Raw genomic sequence first — 15,693 nt, 5'->3', positions numbered from 1 at the left:
TAATTTATACATATTTTTACCCCATGATTAACACATTTTATGGATGATTTTTCCTTAGAATTGGTGAATTTGATGCTCCTAATGTCTTAATTTCATGTTCTATGCTTAGGAGAGCATAGGAGAGCGAAAGGAATGAGAAACGGGCCAAAAACGGAGAAAATGAGCTTAAGTACTAAATCAACACGGCCTGGAGTTCCTCACACGGGTAGACCACATGGCCGTGTCAATTTGGCAGAATCAAAGCACGACTCACACGGGTAGAACACACGCTCGTGCCATTCTAACAGGTTTAAGCACGGCTTAAAGTAATTACACACGGGCGTGTCCCTGTCGAGCCCAAGTTGAGTCCAATTCAGAAAAGGCTAATTTCTAGGGTTCTTAAACATTCCAAAGCCTAAAAATACACCCTAGAGGAGGAAGAAAAGAGGCACAGAGAGAAGGAGGCAGGGAACTACTCAAGGGAAGCCGATTGATCCATCTCAGAAGCCGGATTCACCATCAAGACTGAAGATCTCCCCTCAATTTCCCTCCAGGAGTTTTGGGTTTTCTTTATGTTTAGTATTTATTATTCTTCTGAGATGTTTTCCTTTTCAGTTATGAACTAAATCCCCTAAATACCTAAGGGGAATAAAACCTAAGACGAATCTTGTTATTATTTTCTGAATTGTATGATAAATATTTGGCTTGTCCTTAATTATGTGTTCTTAATTCTTGTTTTGATATTCCAAGATATTGATTCAAGTTAAGCTTTTATTCAGAGGAGGAATAGACCCTGTCTAAGAGTACAATTGTCATAATTAAGTGGAGTTGATTGCGCGCCTAGAGATAGGGTGACAAGATTTTTCCGAATTAGAGTGAAACCTAATAAGGGGATTCATAAATCGAGTTAATGCAATCCTAGGGTGTTAATTAGATAAAAGTCTTAATTATTCAATCTAGGGATTAGACGTTATTAGTTTTGAATAGGAATAATAACATAACTTAGGGATCTCTACGGAACAAGTTAAATGAATAAATCGTCCGATTCGGAGTCAGAATAACAAGTGAAGTCTAGGTGGATTCTTCCTTAGGTATTGTCTTAATTCAATCGTTTTTCCACAAGTAATTCCCCAATTCTATTTTCTGTGAATTATTAGTTTAGATAATTAGTTAGTTAAAACAAAACCCCCTTATTCTTAGGCTAGATAATAAAAAGACAGTCATTACTAGTACTTTTAGTTCCTTTGGGTTCCGGTCTTGCTAAAACTATACTACTGTTCGATAGGTACACTTGCCTACATCGTGATAATATTTAGTTTCAAGAACGATTAATTATAAATATATAAAACTTACCTGTCATGAAAATCACGATCAAATTTTTAGCGTCGTTGCTAGGGAACTAAGATATTAGGAATGCTAAATTTTTATTACTTTAGCCATTTATTTTTCTTGCAAGTTAATTCTATTTTATTTTTATTATTATTTATTAATTTACTGTTTCTTTCTCTTGGCAGTTTTTTTAGTTTATAACTAGAAGAAACCCGTCAGGACCACTACTTTTTGACGAAGAAATCGATCGCACAGTTCACAGAAACCAAAGAGAAATAAGGCGAAGCTTAAGATACACAGAGAACGAGCAAGAGGACGATATTCCAACCCTAACTGAGGAGATGGTTGAAAACCAAGACAATCAGCTACCTCCTGCGATACCCGTTGAACTAGCAAATCAAAATCTTGCTCCTCGTACTATGTATGATTATGTTAAACCTACTTTAACAGGAACTGAGTCAAGTATAGTTAGGCTTGCTATTGCTGCAAATAATTTTGAACTAAAACCTAACACTATTCAAATGATACAGAAATTTGTCCAGTTTGATGGTTTGCAGGATGACGATCCAAACACTCACTTGGCAAATTTCCTAGAATTCTGTGATATATTTAAAATTAATGGAACAAAGCTAAACAGTAGTTGAACTCGTTACCACGAGGGTCAATTACTACTTGGGAACAAATAACCGAAAAATTTCTATTAAAATATTTCCCGGCGGCTAAAACAGCCAAATTACGTAATGATATCTCTTCGTTTCTGCAGATGGACTTAGAAACTCTTTACGATGCATGGGAGAGATACAAAGACCTACTGCGAAGGTGTCCTCACCATGGACTACCTCTATGGTTGCATGTTCAAACATTCTACAATGGTGTGAACCCCTCGACAAGGCAAATGATTGATGCAGTAGCCTGGGGAACCATTAACAACAAAACACCTGAAGAGACTTATGAATTTATTGAAGAGATTTCACTGAATAACTATCAGTTGCAAGTAATGAGGACTAAGGCAACTAAAACAGCAGGCGTTTATAACGTCGATTCAGTTACTATGCTATCAGACCAGGTAGAACTTCTAAATAAAAAGATTGATGGTTTACTTGGTTCTACTCAGGTACATCTAGTAATGAGGTGCGAGACAAATGGAGGAGGAGCATGTATAGAGTATCAACCCTTCAACCCTAGTATCGAGGAAGAACAAGTCCAATATAAGGGTAACAATAACTCTAGATCCCAAAATAACCCATATAGTAACACTTATAATGCAGGTTGGAGGAACCATCCCAATTTCTCGTGGGGTGGTCAAGGAAATCAAAGACCACAACATCCTCCAGGTTTTCAACAACCACCCTATCAACAGGAAAAGAAACCGATCCTTGAAGAGATGCTGTCTAAATTTATCTCGGTGTCAGAAACACGTTTCCAGAACACCAAGACAGCACTTAAAAATCATTAAGTGTCGATCCAAGGGCTCGAAACTCAGATAGGCCAGCTTTCCAAACTAATCTCCGAACGACCACAAGGTAGCTTGCCAAGTGATACTGAACCCAACCCAAGGGAACAGCTCAACGCGATTAATGTTCAAGATGAAAAAGGATTCGTTGAGCCTGATCCAGAATCGAGGCAAGAAACTGTGGTGAGTAGAGATTAAGGTGAGGTAGGTCATAATAAAAACAAATCAGTAAATGTCGAATATAAATCTCGTGTACCATACCCCAACGCGACAATGGAAGACCGCTCAGATGAACAATTTGGTAAATTCCTTAAACTCTTAAAAAATTACATATTAACTTACCATTTATTGAAGCTCTATCGTAGATGCCAAACGCAATAAAATTTTTAAAGGAGCTTTTAGCAAATAAGCGGAAGTTGGACGAGGCGTCGCATGTGGAGCTAAATGCAGTTTGCTCAGCTATTCTACAGAATAAACTACCCAACAAACTAAAAGATCCAGGGAGTTTTATGATTCCTTGCTTAATTGGTAGTTTAGATGTTAATAATGCATTAGCTGATTTAGGGGCTAGTATTAACGTCATGCCCTACAAATGTTCAAACAATTAGGTCTTGGGAAACCCAAACAGACTAGGATGAGCATTCAATTAGCAGATAAAACTATAAGATTTTCTAGGGGTATTATTGAAGATGTGCTAGTTAAAATCGATAAATTTATATTTCTCGTTGACTTCATTGTTCTAGACATAGAGGAGGATAGCAACACTCTTTGATTTTAGGACAGCCCTTTTTAGCAACTGCTAAAACGATTATTGATGTTGGCACAGGTGAGCTCACACTCCGTGTGGGAAATAAAATAATCACCATTCAAGCTCGCAATTCTGGGAACACATCGAAAATTGAAGGTGATCGTCTAAACCATTCTACTAAAACTAACAATATGGTGCAACCTACTTTGCAGGAAATGAGTCTGAAGGAAGTACTTGAGCCATTCTCAAGCAGTAACAGATGACCTATTAATGAAGATCAAAAGTTACAAATCGAGGAGCTAGATGAATGGCAGACGCATAAACTAAGAACACACGATAAACCAAACTATGCCAGAACGAGCTCAATACCTTCCCAAATCAACTTAAGGTTGGAGATAAAGTATTATTAGATGCCACAGGTCCTTACATTGTCACTACCAAACCGAATAAAGAAATCCCTCTTACGGTACTTAGCATTTTCCCATTCGGTACAGTCGAGGTAAGTCATCCCAAGTTCGGCACTTTTAAGGTAAACAACACTCGTTTAAAACCTTATTTTGATAAGAATGATAGCAGGAATGAGGAGTATAAACTCCTCGAACCACCATGGCCATTCAATGGAGAGGTAAGTCGAGCTTAGACTATAAATAAGTGCTTCTCGGGAGGCAACCTGAGCACTAACTGTATTAACTTCTTTAAATTTTAGTGTTTAACACCTAACTTACTAACAGAGCTCTTGAATACAGGTTTCCCACACAGACACGGCCTATAACACAACAGTGCGATACGACCGTGTGAAAACAGGGTAAAAGTTATCTTTTCTAACACGGGATGCAATAAGTGGCCACGGGCGTGTGACCTGGCCGTGGTCAAATCTGCCAAATGAACACGGGCGTGAGCAGAGCTACACGACCGTGGGAGAAGTGAACCACATCACACACGATCGTGTAACATGATCATGTAGCCACACGGCCTAGACACAAGGGCGTGCCCGAAGGCCGTGTGACGACATCTCACTTCGCGACAAACACAAGCGAGACACGATCCACATGGGCGTGTAAACCTGCGTGCCACTTGAAAAATTAGATTATCTATCTTATTTTATTTTTCTTTTATTAATTTTTTAAGATTCTTTTTTTTAAACACGTCTTATCTTTATGATTACAATCAGATTAGTCCCTCAATTCTCCTTTTGTACTTCAGAATCATGTTTGTCCTCTAGCTTTATTTCCAACAACTTGCTCTCGCTAATCTAGGAATTTCATCCATTTTTAACTCAGGAAGTTTCACTTTTCTCCCTATCTTATGAACTTACACTTACATTTGTCAAAATATCTATCTTTGTACATTGAAGACAATATACATCTTAAGTGTGGGGGGTATTCATTTCACTATCAGAAAAATCCCTGAATGATTGCCTTGTTCTCTTGAAAAGTTCTCATATCATGTTTAGGATAAATTTTGATTGATTTATGACTTTTATTGATATATCTTGAATTAAAACATAGGTGATCGCGTGATTCGTAACAAGTAATAAATATTTATAATGAATATCAAACCTAGACTAACTATATCACGACGAAAAGGCAAGCGCACCTATCGAACAATAGTATAGTAATGGCAAGACCGGGATATCGTACCCAAGGGAACCAAAAGTACCAGTAATAAATATCTTTTTATTATCTAGCCTAGGAATAAAAGGGTTTGTTTATTAAACTAATTATCTAAACTAATTAACTAATTTAATTAAAGTGAAGAGAAAATTTGGAAAAAGACTTGAAGAGAAGCAATTGATAAAGACGACACCCAAGGAGGAATCCATCTAGATTTCACTTGTTATCTAACTCTGAATCAGACGATTTATTCACTTGACTTGATCCGTGAGACTCCCTAACCTATGCTATTATCCCTTTTGAGTCTAATAACGTCTAACCATCAGTTGAATTAATCGAAATTTATTTCTTAATTAAAACCCCTAAGGAAGCAGTAAATCACTCTATGGGTTCCCATATTAGGTTTCACCCTATTCCGGTAAAATCTCGTAACCCTATTTCTAGGCATTCGATCAACTCCGCTTAATTATGCCAAATCTACTCTTAGGTAGGGTCTATTCCTCCTCTGCATAAGCACATCAAATCATGAATTAATATCCGGAATATTAACTCAAGCATTAAGAACACATAATTAAGAACAAATCAAGTATTTATCATACAGTTCAGATAATAATAACAAGATCCATCATAGGTTTTATCACCCTTAGGTATCTAAGGGTTTAGTTCATAATAAAATAAGAGTACATCTCAAAAGTATAAAAATAACAAAACATGAAGAAAACTCTAAAACCCCTGAAGGAATTCTGAGAGAGATCTTCAGTCTTGGAGTAGCTCCGGCTTTTGGGATGGATCGTCTGGCTCCCTTCAAGTAATTCCTGGCGTGTGGTTCTGTATTCCAGAAAAGTTCTAGAAGAGGCCCCCTCTCTGGGTCATACTTAGGGTGTTTATATAGGGGAGGGTTAGCTTTCTTCCTTTCTAAGTACCCTTTTTCGTGTAAAATACAACTCTTTGAAAAAGGGACACACCCGTGTGCCACGGCCGTGTGACGTGATTGCCAGGCCGTGTTCGATCCGTTAAATTTCCACGGTCGTGTGGGCTCAATGGCTAGGCCGTGTGAATTGTGTCAACCTTGGTTGACACCCCCGAAGGCCACAGGCGTGTGAGATGCCTGTGTGGCAAGGCTTAGATCGTGTGATCTTATCGATTTGGTCCGTTTTGTCCCTTTTTAGCTCGTTTTTTGCTTCTTTTGACTCTTGGTGCTCTCCTGAGTACAAAACATGAAATAACCGGATTAAAAACACCAAAATCCACAAATCTAGTAGTAAACATCCATAAATATGCTAAGTATTTGGAGTAAAACTATGTATAATTTGGTGTTTATCAATAGGCATTTATGCATTGATTGTTTAAATTTAAGACATTAGGGAATCAAGCATGATAAGTTGATTTTTAAGAATTTAAAAATTTTAGGTTGTTTCCCTAAGTCTAGGTATTATCTTAAATTAGAATTCACAAGTTTAAACATCAAAAAGCCATAATTTTTTTGTGAGATCTTGAGCCTTTAGAGCATCTATTATTTCTTTCATGCTCACTGTCATTATAAGTGCGTCAGTATTGAATTGTTATTCTAGAACTTGCTTGATTATGCATGTCAAGACCATACCATTTGATTTGATATGTCAAAATGAGAAAGGCACTTATGTTTAACCCACTCACTCCACAAAAGCCTACCTTCACAATTAACCTTTAGTGAACCCCCTTGAGCCTAACAACCTATTTCTTGTATTACCCTTAATATTAACCTTTAACCCATTATTATTGAAATCCCCTCAATTATTTTGATCCCTATTTTTGTCGAGATTTGATTTGAATAAATTGCATAGCTATGTCCTGTTCTTAATAATTAGTTATTTGAATTGTTCTTAAAAAGATGTATGTATACATATTAGTAGTAGTGATCTTTTGAGCCAAAGAAGTTAAATTCCATATTCTGAGAAGAAGCTCTGTTGTACGTGATTAATGACTAGTCATTTTTCTAGTTAGGTAATTTTTCAATTCAATCTCGACTCTAACTTTTTCTTTCAGCTTGTGACCACACCCCTTAACCAAGCTTCATTACAACCCTTTAAAGACCTTTTGATTGATGTATCATCTCAATTTATAGTGGGGGAGATTTGATTTTCATGCAAGCCTATGGTAATGACTTTTCATTATTGACTATTGAATGCTTCATTTATTGTCCTTAAACACCTCGAGTGATTTGAGTGAATCTTTAGTGAGGATGTGACACTCTGTGACATTTTGAATCAAAGGTAATTACTTAGACGAGGGAAGACACCTATATTTTCATAATAAAGTGCTCAACTTGGAATGTTTGAAACTTTGATGTTCTTTCAGTTAAATTTTCAATATATGATTACCTACGGATTATTTTGAGATATTACCGATAGAAATTATAAGTTGAGAAGAATTTATTTTGATTATAAGTTGAGAATTTTGCTTGAGGACAAGCAAATGTTTAAGTGTGGGGGTAGTTGATAAACCGTAATTTATACATATTTTTACCCATGCTTAACACATTTTATGGATGATTTTTCCTTAGAACTGGTGAATTCGGTGCTCCTAATGCCTTAATTTCATGTTTTATGCTTAGGAGAGCATATAAGAGCAAAAGGAACGAGAAACAGGCCAAAAACGGAGAAAATGGGCCAAAGTACAAAATCAACACGACCTGGACTTCCTCACACAGGCAGACCACACGACCGTGTCAATTTGGCAGAATCGAAGCACGACTCACACGGGTAGAACACACTCCCGTGCCATTCTAACAGGTTCGAGCATGGCCTAAAGTAATCGCACACGGGCATGGCGCAAGGGCGTGTCCCTGCCGAGCCCAAGTTGAGTCTATTTCGGAAAAGGCTAATTTTGAGGGTTCTTAGGCATTACAAAGCCTATAAATACACCCTAGAGGAGGAAGAAAAGAGACACAGAGAGAAGGAGGCAGGGAACTGCTCAAGGGATGCCAATTGATCCATCTCAGAAGTCGGATTCACTATCAAGACTGAAGATCTCCCCTCAATTTCCCTCTAGGAGTTTTGGGTTTTCTTTATGTTTAGTATTTATTATTCTTCTGAGATGTTTTCCTTTTTAGTTATGAACTAAATCCCCTAAATACCTAAGGGGAATGAAACCTAAGACGAATCTTGTCATTATTTTCTGAATTGTATGATAAATATTTGGCTTGTTTTTAATTATGTGTTCTTAATTCTTGTTTTGATATTCCAGGATATTGATTCAAGTTAAGCTTTTATTCAGAAGAGTAATAGACCCTGTCTAAGAGTACAATTGTCATAATTAAGCGGAGTTGATTGCACGCCTAGAGATAGGGTGACAAGATTTTACCGGATTAGGGTGAAACCTAATAAGGGGATCCATAGATTGAGTTAATGCAACCCTAGGGTGTTAATTAGAGAAAAGTCTCAATTACTCAAGCTAGGGATTAGACGTTATTAGTCTTGAATAGCGATAATAACATAACTTAGAGATCTCTACAGAATAAGTTAAATGAATAAATCGTCTGATTCGAAGTCAGAATAACAAGTGAAGTCTAGGTGGATTCTTCCTTAGGTATTATTTTAATTCAATCGTTTTTCCACAAGTAATTCCCCAATTCTATTTTCTGTGAATTATTAGTTTAGATAATTAGTTAGTTAAAGCAAAACCCCTTCATTCTTAGGCTAGATAATAAAAAGACAGTCATTACTAGTACTTTTAGTTCCTTTGAGTTTGATAATCCAGTCTTGCTAAAACTATACTACTGTTCGATAGGTACACTTGCCTACATCATGATAATAGTTAGTTTCAAGAATGATTAATTATAAATATATAAAACTTACTTGTCACAAAAATCGTGATCAAGCACTCTTGATTCAAAAGGGTACAAATACACAGTTAAAAATGGGGTGTTGAAGATTTCCAAAGGTTCTCTCGTTGTGATGAAATGATAGAGAAAGACTATCAAGTTTTATGTTTTGTAGGGTTCTATTGTTACTGGTGATGTAGCTATCGCTTCCTCTTCCTTGTCAAATGATGATATTACTAAACTTTGGCATATGCGCCTAGGGCATATAAGTGAGAATGGCATGGCAAAATTGAGCAAAAAAGGACTTCTTAATGCGCAAGGAATTTGCAAACTAAAGTTCTGTGAACACTACATTTTTGGGAAGCAAAAAAAAGTTTGATTCACCAAAGGAAACCATAACACGAAGGGAATGTTGGAGTATATTCATTCTGATATGTGAGGGTCATCCAGAGTGCCTTCGAGAGGTGGAGCTAATTATATACTAACTTTTATTAATGATTTTTCCAAAAAATTTTGGGCGTTCTTCCTGAAGTAGAAAAGCGATGTGTTTGCTGTATTTAAGTCTTAGAAAACTATGATTGAAAAACAGACAGGAAAACAAATAAAATACCTTCGCAGAGACAATGGCTTAGAGTTTTGTTCTGATGAGTTTAATAAACTATGCAAGTCAGAAGGGATCGTGAGACACTTAACAGTTCGTCTTACTCCACAGCAAAACAGTGTTGCAGAACGAATGAACAGAACTATCATAGAGAAAGTTTGATATATGTTGTCAAATTCTAACTTACCAAAGTCATTTTGGGCCGAAACAGCCTCTACTACATGTTTTTTCATCAATCGATCTCCATTCGTTGCCATTGAGAAAAAGATTCCACAAGAAGTAGTCCTGCGTATGCTCATGTTAATGGAAAATTGGAACCGAGACCCATTAAATATGTTTTTCTTAGTTATAAAATTAGTGTAAAATGGTATAAGTTATGGTGTCTTGAAAATAGAAAAGTTGTGATTAGAAAAGATGTTGTTTTTTATGAAACTGCTATGCTACCTAACTTATCTCTTAAAGACTCTTCCAATAATGAAAATCAAAAGCAGGTAGAGCGTCAGATTAATTCAAAATCTACAACATAGTTGACTCCTCAAGCCAGTACAAAAATTCAGAATAGAGTTACTTCTTCACCATAATACTCTATCATTAAAAATAGAACTAGAAGAGAAATTAAACCTCTAAAGAAGCATACTGAGGCTGATCTAGTTGCTTATTCTTTAAATGTGGCTGAAGATATAGATGCAAACCAAGAGCCATCTAATTATTCTGAGACGATTAGCTGTGAAGACTCAGAAAAGCAGATGTTTGCTATGCAAGAGGAGATGGAATCACTCCACAAAAATAGAACATGGGATCTTATGAAACTTCCTAAAGGTAAAAAGGTTGTTCGTTGTAAATGGGTGTTTAAAAAGAAAGAATTAACTCCAGGAGTTGAATAACCCAAATATAAAGCAAGGCTTGTTGCAAAGGGTTACAGTTAAATTCCAGAAGTGGACTTCACGAATGTGTTCTCCCTTGTTGTGAAGTATAGTTTGATTTGAGCTTTGCTTGGTATTGTGGCCATGCATGATTTGGAGCTTAAGCAGTTAGATGTAAAAGCTGCATTTTTGCATATAGAGCTTAAGGACGATATTTACATGCAACAACTAGAGGGTTTTACAATCTCTAAAAAAGAGGACTATGTTTGCTTGTTGAAAAAGTCCCTTTATGGTTTAAAACAGTCACCAAGACAGTGGTACAAGACGTTTGATTCCTTTATGACTTCTTGTGATTTCAAAAGAAGTAGCTTTGACAGTTGTGTTTACTTAAAGAAATATAGTGATGGTTCTTTTGTGTATCTACTCCTTTATGTTGATGACATGTTGATAGCAATTGTCGAAACCATTTTTTTTATTTTGAAAAACGGGGATCGACTTTAAAACAAGGTATGGAGTCGCCACCAATCTTTTTTGTTTAGGTGTGATCGGATCACCTAATAAAATATTTGATTTTATTAAAAAATCAATTTTGGCCTACCAAAATTAAAAAAAAAGGGGTTCGGGAGTCAGTAACGTGCGAGGAAGGATTAGCACCCTCGTTACGCCTAGAATTGGTACCTAATTGATTAAATAATGTCCTTATGTCTAAAATTTAAATACGGTTTCTTTTAAAACATTTGAAAAACTCGAATTGGATGTTAAAATTCTCTTGTTATGAAGGAATAAAATATCACATCCAGTACGTTAGGACATGACCTTTTAAAACCTCGAATCCACGATCGATTCTTGATTTCCAAAAGCTCATACATTTGACAATTACAAAAGGATATCCAATTATTTGGTCCAACGAAAAACCAAAACCTAACATGTTAGGGCACGATTTCTCAGATTTCTGAACATAGAACATTGCCTTGTTTTGAAGTTTAAAAAACACGAACAAAACTTTAAAGAGATATTTGATTATTTGGACAAACGGAAAATTGAAACCCAGTATGTTAGGGCACAATTTCTCGAAATTCCAAATATCAAACATTGCCTTTGTTTTGGGAAAATTTTCAAATTTACAATTATAAAACCGGCACAAAACACCTTTACTTGATTTACTTGAAATAAAAATGAGACGACCAATATTAATCAAAACATTGAAATTTGAATCACGATGCAATAATGTAGAAAAATCAAAGTTACAAACATGGAACAATATACATAGATGAAATATTATACAAATGAACAAAAAAGAACAAATTAATATACACACAATAGCAATGAGCTCACAGCCAATAAACAAATTAGAATAAAATATAATAAGTTTCGAATATAGATGAACAAAAATTGAAATAATAATACAAAAGACTAATAAACGATATGAAACAATAATACGTGAAATAATATGAAAACTAAAACAACACATAATATACAAAACAATATGAAAACCAGTAGACAATGTGATATAAAACAATTTATAAACTATCAAATATATGAAAATTTACGAATGAACAACACATGCCAGGGCTTGAAATAGTTTACATGTATAAAAATAATGAAACTAATAATTTATGAATGATTATTAAAATAGATATTATGTAAGAAGAAATTTGAAATAGATAATATAAAAAATAATTTAAAATAAAACATATTGGTTTATAAATGGTGATATATATGAAATGAAAACTTAATATAAATAATGTATATATAAAAGGATAATAATATAGGAAAATATTTGAAACAAACAAAATATAATACCAAAATTGGATTCTTAAAAGACACAAATAATATAAATAAATAAATTTAAAAGAAGAAGTATATGAACATGTTCGAAAATGAATTTAAATAAGTAATTTGATGTAAATTATATATATGTATATAAATATGAATGTGTGAGGATAAATATTATATAAAAATTTTAACATAGAATTGCATGGAGAAAATTTTAAAATAATAAATTATATAATAAAACAATTCGACGATATACAAGAGGAAAAAAAAAACAAAATGAAATTAATAAAATAGTTCAAAATAGTATGTTAAAATAATAGGTTAAAAAAATGAATGATAGATAAAATTTAAGAATATAAAAACATAAACTTAAACTTAATTGAAATAAGAAACAAAATTGAAAGGATATTTTATAAATAAAGCAAATCATTAAAACAGAGCCGAGGATCGAAATAAAAAGCACACAAATGAGCAGGAACTTGGAATACAAATATCCCAAATCTCAAAACGCAGCATTCAAATAAGGATTAAACTATAACAATGCGCAAATCTCAGGGAAAATGTAAAAAAGAAATAAAACATGATTGAGGCTTAATTAAGGATCGATGCAGGAGGGGAGGGACGAATTGCGCAATTATCCCACAAATACCAAAAAGTGCGGATCCCAGCAATGCGTGGGTCGGGTCATCGGGCCATGTCTCCTAAATAGTGCCGTTTTGAGGCCATTGAAGTTGGCCTAAAACGATGTTGTCTGATGCTCTTCATAAAAACAAAAATAAACCCTAAAATGAAACATCTAGCCATTTAAAAAAAATCAAAACAAAACCTAAGCTACTCTCTCATTTAGCCGAATTAAATGGTACCACCCCAAACACCATTTCACCACCGTAGTCGGCGGATGGGGTCACACGAAGGCCTAACCTGATCCCATTTGAAGCCATATCCTCTTAATCCCCATCTAAGCTTCGATTTCAATGAAGCAAACAAGGATTCGAAGGCCATTATAAAGATAAGTCCTTCCCCTTTATTTGTTTTACATGCAGTGGATAAATCAAAGAAATAGAAGCAAAATCGAAAGAAAAACCAGATTAGAATCACCTTCAAAACTGATTTTTAATGCCCTGTATATGTATTCCAGTCCCTTTACAGTATTATATTCGGTTTTCTTTTAGAGCAGAATAAAGAGAAAAAAGAATAAAAAAAATACAAGAAATTTTTCCTTAGATCTATTTGCTGTCAATCTGTTGTGGGTTGTTAGTCTGTTGTAGGTACGAACGGAGCCAGCTGGAGGAACGGAGGCGCACGTGCGGCGCTGGGTTGCGCTGGAAGCCAGTTGCAGTGCAAGCAGAAAGGAATCCCTAAGGTTTCTGTTTCTGAAAAACTTTGGGTCATTGGGCTTGTTACTGGGCCACTGCAATTTGGTCCTACGAATTTGGGTTAATTTAAGTTTAATTTGGGTTATTATTGTAAAATGGGTTCTGAAATTTGGGCTATAATTTGTATTTGGGCTGGTAAAGGCTATAAATTGACTGTTTTGGACTAATAAGTTTGGACTTTTATTGATTTTTATTTTAATTTATTTTTGGTTTGTTTTCTGTAATGGGCCCGGGCAGATTGGGCCTCTTACAGTAGCAAAATATAAAAGAGAGATAAGAAAGGTCAAAGCCCAAATAAATGAAGAATTTGAGATGGAAGATTTGGGATCAGCAAAGAAGATACTTGGTATGGAAATTTTCAAATATATAAAAGCAAGTAAATTGTACCTAAGTAAAAAAAGGTACATTGAGAAAGTTTTTACAGGTTCAATATGCAGAGTGCTAAGCCTGTTAGTACTTCTTTAGCAGCCCATTTCAGAATTTTATCGGTATTATCTCCATAATTAGATGATGATATTGAGTTCATGTCACATGTTCCATACTCTAGTGCAGTGGGATCTCTCATGTATGATATGGTTTGTTCACGTTCATATTTATCACATGCAGTCAGCACAGTTAACAGATACATGGTGAATCCCGGTAAAGAACATTGGCAAGCAGTTCAGTAGACTTTAAGATACTTATGAGGTCCTACTAATGTTTGCTTACAGTTTGGAAGAACTAGAGATGGAGCCATTGGGTATGTTGATGCTGATTTTGCTAGAGACCTTGATAGAAGAAGATCTCTCACAGCTTATGTCTTTACAATTGGACGTTGTGCAATCAGTTGGAAAGCCACTTTGCAAACAACAGTCACTTTACCTACCACTGAAGCTGAGTACATAGCAATTACTGAGGCTTGTAAAGAAGCCATTTGGTTGAAGAGACTCTTTAGTGAACTCAATAAAGACCTTCAAATCAGTACAATATTTTGTGACAGTCAGAGTGTCATCTTCCTTACAAAAGATCAAATGTTTCATGAGAGAACAAAACACATAGTTGTTCGGTATCATTTTGTTTGTGATATTATTGCTCGTGGTGATATTGTTGTGAGCAAAATTGTTGTGAGCAAAATTAGTACTCATGAAAATCTAGCAGATATGATGACTAAATCACTTCCTATAACCAAGTTTGAGCATTGCTTAGACTTGGTTGATGTTCATTATTGAAGTTAAACCCTTAAGGGGTTTTATGGAAGAGGTGGAGAACTTATTCATTAAGAGGTCGCGATGAAGAACTTTTTCATTGAGAATTCGTGTCAAAGTGGAGATTGTTAGAATTAAGTGACCTGAATCCTTATTTAAATAAAATACAATGGTAAAATAAAATAAAAGTAAAATCCATATAGAACTACACTTCTTTTATTTTATTTTAGAATAAGGTTTTTTTAAACCTTATTAAACTCCATCTATTTGATATTGATTAGAATAAGGAGTTTCAATCTTACTACACTCCTATTAGAATATGATTTTACAAGCCTATAAATAAATATAGTCTACTCTTTTTGTAATCATTCGAATTCGACATAGTGAATTTTCTTCTCATCTGCCCGTGATTTTTTTCTCGAAAAGGTTTTCATGTAAAAATCTGTGTGTTCTTTATTTTTATTTCTCTTTTCTTTGCGATATATTGTCATTATCAACATTATATTTTTACACCAAGAATGCAACAAATTAAATTATTCTCCTATGGCTCGACTTTGTAGTAATATGGGTTTTTACATATGTCTGACAACATAATCTTTCCTTAGTTAACAAAAGCTAGCTTACATTCTTTATTTGATTGGAGGTGTGTTATCAAATTTCTAAATAGCTACTACATTCCTATATAAGACGCTATACAATGTGGGTAAAGTGGGAAATGATGAATTAAATGATTGCCTCGTGATTTCACAATTATAGGAATGGTATCAACTTTCGTGAATTACGTTTATACCCTTTTAAGCTCTTAGTTTCCCTCTAGCTAGAAAGTAAAAATATAACCTTAAACCTTAAAATCCAATACCTTCTAGATGTCTTATATAAGTATTGACATCTCATAGGTTATAGGTGGTCTGGGCATTGTGACCATTCAACTTACTAGAAGGATGATTTGTTAGTGATATGAGCATAAAC

At 34.8% G+C, this 15,693-nt stretch overlaps 1 non-coding gene across 1 annotated transcript; it reads right to left on the bottom strand.

Annotated features, from left to right (window-relative positions):
- Window positions 1–2,039: 2,039 nt before the first annotated feature.
- LOC121208742 (small nucleolar RNA R71) lies at window positions 2,040–2,145 on the bottom strand. Its single transcript, XR_005903868.1, has one exon. It is a non-coding gene; the product is annotated as a small nucleolar RNA R71 (small nucleolar RNA).
- Window positions 2,146–15,693: the final 13,548 nt, after the last annotated feature.

This window comes from Gossypium hirsutum, chromosome A10 (genome assembly GCF_007990345.1).
Source record: "Gossypium hirsutum isolate 1008001.06 chromosome A10, Gossypium_hirsutum_v2.1, whole genome shotgun sequence".
In the NCBI taxonomy this organism is placed as follows: domain Eukaryota; kingdom Viridiplantae; phylum Streptophyta; class Magnoliopsida; order Malvales; family Malvaceae; genus Gossypium; species Gossypium hirsutum.
Note: the sequence above shows the minus strand (reverse complement) of the source record. Positions and strands in the feature narration are given on the sequence as shown.